At 47.3% G+C, this 6000-nt stretch overlaps 1 long non-coding RNA gene across 1 annotated transcript in view; it reads right to left on the bottom strand.

Moving 5' to 3' along the window:
* Positions 1-5637, bottom strand: part of LOC140422230 (uncharacterized) — a 28773-nt gene extending 23136 nt beyond the window's left edge. Inside the window, exon 1 of the long non-coding RNA XR_011947330.1 lies at positions 5341-5637. This is a non-coding gene — a long non-coding RNA (uncharacterized lncRNA). The remainder of the gene's footprint in view (positions 1-5340) is intronic.
* Between the last annotated feature and the right edge of the window lie 363 nt (positions 5638-6000).

Below are 6000 nucleotides of genomic sequence, written 5' to 3' on the forward strand. Positions count from 1 at the left end.
CACAAATAAAATATTGGGGTTTGTGTCCAGTATCTGAGCCACTGTTGGGGTCTGGTCTGGGATCATAACAGTGAGGAGGTGGGTTATGTGGTTGTTTAGAGAACTTTGTACCCGAGGAGCAGAGATTTTACCTTCTTTCCAGCCCCACAGCAGTGTCAGACTAGAATCAACAACTTTTTTGTGCCGAGGACGATCCTACACCTGGTGTCCACTTGCACCACAGGGAGCATCGTAATCGCAGACCTTCCCTTTTTGTCTGGAGTTTCTGCTCGAGGGCTCACCCCCAGGTCGAGAATGTGGAGGTTTGGAGCCTCCCCGAGTTCATTTATTATGCACTTTCAGGAAGAGTTTGAGTTCATGGAATTTATAGTGCAGAAGGAAGTTCTTCCTTTTGGTTAACTTGACTCCTGGTATTTCCCCCTCCATTTTGTGGGAGACGTGTAAAGTTTATGCTCGGGGGCTGATCATTTCTCACACTGCTAATAAAAGGTGCAGAATGCTGGAGAACCAGCGGCGTCTGGAGGTTTGTTTGGTGAAGGTGGAGGAGAATCATATGGAGGGCCCGAGTAAGCTATTGCTGAAGGAGGTTAACGCAGCAAGAGTGGCTTTGAACTCCCTATTTACTCAGCAGGTCGAGAAAAGTTGAAAGTTTGAGAGGTCGAAATTGTACCAGTTTGGGAATAAGCCGAGCAAATACTTGGTCCGTTTGACAAAGGGATGGAAAAGGGTCATGAAGACGGAGGAGATAAACAGGGATTTTGGGAATTCTATGCAGGATTATACAAGTCTGAGCAGTCTGGTAATGTGTTGGTGGGTGTGGAACAGTCGTTCTCTTCCCTGAAGCTTCTGGAGGCCTCAGAAAATCTGAATGCTCCCCTTTCTAGGGAAGATGTGTCAAAGGCCATGAAGGAGCTGCAGCCGGGTAAAGCCCCGGGACCAGATGGCTGTGGGGTTTTATCGGGGGTTTGCGGATTTGTTGTTGGACCCGTTGGTAGATATGTATTGTCACTCTTTTGACTCTGGGATACTGCCACCGTCTCTTCATGAGGTTAATATCTCTTTGATTCTGAAGGTGGACAAGGACCCAGAGGAGTGGGCCTCTCCTCACCCAATCTCTCTTTTGAATGTTGACTTGAAACTGCGATCTTATGTTTTGGCGATAAGGCTGGAGGACATCCTTCTGACAATCGTGCGGGAGGACCAGACTGGGTTTATACGGGGAAGATTTTCCAGTAACAATGTTGGAAGGGAGCTGAATGTGATTCAGGCTTTTCAGAAATATGCATTGGATGGGCTGGTGATCTCCTTCGATGAGAGAAAGCTTTTCCTTGAGTTGAGTGGAATTATCTGGTGTATCCGCTGCGAGGCTTCGGGTTGGGTGAGGATTATATTGAGTGGATTCAATTGTTACATCACAGACCGGCAGCGGCGCTGCTCACCAATGGTATAAGGGTGTCGAAGTTTGAGCTTCAGAGAGGGACGGGACAGGGCTGCCCTCTGTCTCCCTTGCTGTTTGCATTGTGTAGCCAGTTAAAATAGCTAACTCCCGATTTAGAATGGCTAACTCCCGATTTAAAATGCCGAACGGCAAAGGCTGATGAGAAAGTCAGCCAACAAGACACAAACAAGCAGCTGCGGGTTGAGTGTATATTTACCTCTGGCTGGAAAGGCCAGACGAGGTCGATACCGGCAACCATCAGCATAACAAAACACCAGCCATCTGCATATTAATGAGCAATCCCCGGGAACAATGAGCAACATTTAGAAACATAAAGCCAACCCAGACTCCGTGGCGCCAGCAGAAGCCTACACAAAGGGAGGTGTGCGACCACCTCAAGACCGCCCATCGATCAAGGAATCACTCCAGCATTGGAGAAAATTGAACCAAGTGATTGGGACAAAGTCCAATCACTTGGAACCAGGTACAGGGTCCGCCCCGAAAGGCAGGAAGCCCCTGGGGACTATAAGAATACAGTCCAAGTTCAAATCGCTCTTCTTGACCGGGTTACTCAGCAACGCGAACCAACCCTTGACAGTGACCGGGTGTCCAGCCATCGCTGAAAACTAGTAAGTCTTACTTCAACGCTCGCTATGAGATAGGTGCTCCTAGCTACCAATCTGTACCAACTTCGAATCCCGCAGGCTCAGAACCCGAACGAAAGGCCATTCGTTTCCCTGACCTGGTGGGCCAGTTCCAAGTTAAGTATAGGCCTGTTAGTGGTAGAAGTAGCTTAGACGTAGAATTTATGCACGAGTAGTGATTACTGTGTATAATAAATGTGCTTTGATTTAAATCTTACTAAGCGGTGTATTGGATTATTGATCATTACTCGGACTTGAACCACGTGGCGGTATCAGAAAGATACCTGGCGACTCAAGAGCAAAGGTGATAAAACAACAAACAAACTAAGGCAAAAGTTAGCAACAGTTGGCCACTGAGCCCTTGCCGGAGGATATTAGATTTGATCCTCTGATATCTGGATTGGGGGGTGGGGTGAGGCAGCACAAGATCATGCTGTGTGCAGATGACGGGCTGCTGTTTGTGTCGATCCCAGTGTTTCAGGCCCGGACATTATTGGATAGATTTAGTATCCTCTCTCGTATCGAGATCAATTTTACTGAGTCTGAGGCCATGCCGGTGGGGAGAGGTTGAGGGGTAAGCCCCCTCCTCTTGCTAACTTCCCCTTCAGATGTCCTCCCCCCCCCCCCCCCCCCCCCACACCATGCCATTTAAAAACCTGGGAATGTCAATGGCTCCTCGTTGAGACTGCTATATGGGGCCAACTTTCCAAAGCTGATGGTGACTATTAGGTGGGTCCTTGCCCAGTGGTCGGCTCTTCCGATTTCATGGTGAGGGAGGATCGCCTTCATTAAAGTGAATGTGTTGCCCAGATTGTTGTACCCTCTGCAGATGCTGCCTATGCTGCTGTCAACCAGAGTCGTTAGGGGAATTAATTAAATCAGGGCAGGGCCTACTCAGTTAATGGGTGGGAGTTGGGGAGAGTTACAGAACAAAGAGATCTAAGAGTACAGGTTTATAGCTCCTTGTAGGTGGAGTCGCAGGTGGACAGGATGGTGAAGAAGGCATTCAGTATGCTCGGTTTTATTGGTTAGAATATTGAATACAGGAGTTGGGATGTCTTGTTGAAGTTGGACAAGACATTGGTAAGACCACACATGGAATACAGTGTTCAGTTCTGGTCACCCTATTATAGGAAGAATATTGTTCAATGAGAAAGGGCGCAGAAGAGATTTACAAGGATGCTGCCAGGACTTGATGATCTGAGTTATAAGGAGAGGCTGGATAGGCTGGGACTTTTTTTCCCTGAGCGTAGGAGGCTTAGGTGTGATCTTATAGAGGTCTAGAAAATAATGAGGTGCATTGATAAGGAAGATAGCCAACATTTTTTCCCTGACGTAGAAGAGTCTAGAACTAGAGGGCATAGGTTTAAGGTGAGAGGAGAGAGATACAAAAAAAAGAGACCAGAGGGGAAATTTCTTCACACAGAGGATGGTGAACATCTGGAATGGGCTGCCAGAGGCAGTGGTAGAGGAAGGTACAATTTGTCCTTTAAAAAGCAGTTAGACAGTTACATGGGCAGGGTGGGTAGAGAGGGATATGGGCCAAATGCTGGCAGGTGGGACTAGCTTAGCGATAGAAATTGGGCGGCATGGACTAGCTGGGCCGAAGGGCCTGGCTCCATGCTGTAAACATCTATAACTCTACCTGGAACAAAAAGAAACCTCGCCTCAAGTTTGTTAAGCTCCAATCGCTAAGGGAGGGTATGGTCTCCTGAAAATCAGGCTTCGTCAATTGGGCTCTCGTCTTATGGATTGGGTGAGGATGGACCAACATTCATCAGGCTCATTCGGAAGCAGACCAGTCAGTTCTCCCTCTATTAAAAACTGGCATAGGCTGATTATGGAATGCATCTCCATGCAATTTTTAATGTCTGTAATTCATTCTGAGTCTGATGCATTGGGTCAAGTACGGGACTCCCATCTCAAATACATCGGCTCCAATTTGACTGACTTGCTCCTCCTGGGCTTTCCAAGAGTGAATTCAATTTAACTTAGGCTGGGAGTAGGGCACAGTGGTTAGTACTGCTATCTCAGCGCCAGGGACCCAGGTTCAATTCCAGCCTTGGGTGGCTGTCTGTGTGGAGTTTGCATATTCTCCTCGTGTATCTGTGTGTTTGCTCCGGGTGCTCTGGTTTCCTCCCACTGTCCAAAGATGTGCAGCTAAAGTGGATTGGTCACGCTAAATTGCCCATATTGTCCAAGACGTGTAGGTTAGGTGGGTTGACCATGATCAATGCACCGGGTTACGAGGATAGAATGGGGAGTGGGCTTCAGTGAAATGCTCTTTCTGAGGCTCACTGCAGACTTGAGGGGTGAATGGCCTTTTGCACTATAGTTCTATGTCATCTATGTTGTGTTATTCATTTTAATTTGATTAAGCCGTTAGTCTGTTTGCAATATTTTTGGGTTTATAAACTGAATTGTTATCCTCCGTTTTTATATAATCTTACCTTCTTTCCCCATTCACTATTTTAACCTGTTAATTGGTTGTTCAATTAATCTGGCATTTCATCTCGAGGCTCTGGGCCCTCAAACATCCTGTTCCAAAATAATTCTGCAATATGCTGCTTGTATTTATGTTGGCAATATCTCTTGTTCCGCTTTGTGCCCATTTCCCACCACTTTTTCTGTTACTCTGTTGCATTCATTGTTTAAAACATGATTTTAAAAAATAACAATTTATTCAAAATCTGTCCAACTCATGCATGAATATATTCAATGACCCCCACGCCCCACTGGCCCCTGTGGAAGAGAAATCCAGAGACTAATAATAATAACAGGTTAGGTGGATTGGCCTGGATAGGGTGGAGGTGTTGACCTTGGGTAGGGTGCAGACTCGATGGGCCGAATGGCCTCCTTCTACACTGTAAATTCTATGATAATCTATGATAGCGACAGTACAATATTACACGGTTAGAACTAATAATAAATGTACTTTAATAGAGAACCATAAATAATATATCTAATCTGTACCATATAACATGAGACATGTCTCTGTCCGACATTAATTTACTGTCTTCTTAAATGTCAGCAATCGCCTGGAGAAACCACTGATTAATTGTGAACAGATAAATGTGTCAAGCTGAGGGAGCAAAGGAATGTCAATGTCTTTACGAGACAGAGAGAGGCCTGGACCTTTCCAGAGTCTGCACCCTCCCTGGATTCACTTCCTTTCCCTTCAGTTGCTGCAAGTGACCAATTGAAGGTCAGAATGAGAAAAGAAATGGAAAGGGGAAGAAAAGAAAGTGTTTTACTCACAGATGTTGGAGACAGGAGTTTTCAGTCTGTGCGAGGCCCCAGTTTTGCTTCCGCATTCAGCCAACGGGGGAGCTGATTGGATGGTGGAAGAGAGTCCTTCCGGCTCACCAACTCTTCCCATTGGTCAGCAACCTTCCGGTGCACGCATTGGCATCCGCGGTGACGTCTCACGGTCCCAGTGCGGAGGCCCGGCGGGCGGATACATCAGCTCCGCCCCACTCCCCGAGACAAGGTTTCCAGGCAACCGGCTGACAACTCCGGCCAGAGCGAGAAGCCTCTCGGTGATCTTCCCCCCGGCCCGGGACTGCGCATGTCCAAGAGAGAGGAGCGGTTGCGCATGTGTGAGGGAAAACCCACCCCCTGACCTTCCTGCTGAGGTATTGACCAATCAGCGCGAGCGAGAAAGAGCTTTCCTCCTGTCTCCAACATCTGTGAGGAAAACACTTTCTTTTCTCCCCCTTTCCATTTCTTTCCTCAACTGAAGGGAAAGGAAGTGAATCCAGGGAGGGTGCAGACCCTGGAAAGCTTGGCCCAGGTCTCTCTCTCTCTCTTAAACACATTGACACCCTTTGCTCCCTCAGCTTGACACATTTATTTGTCTGGCTAAAAGGATGGTCTCTTATATAATGTCCACTATCCCCTGCAAGACCCCTGCCGCTC

Source organism: Scyliorhinus torazame, chromosome 5 (assembly GCF_047496885.1).
Source record: "Scyliorhinus torazame isolate Kashiwa2021f chromosome 5, sScyTor2.1, whole genome shotgun sequence".
Classification (NCBI taxonomy): domain Eukaryota; kingdom Metazoa; phylum Chordata; class Chondrichthyes; order Carcharhiniformes; family Scyliorhinidae; genus Scyliorhinus; species Scyliorhinus torazame.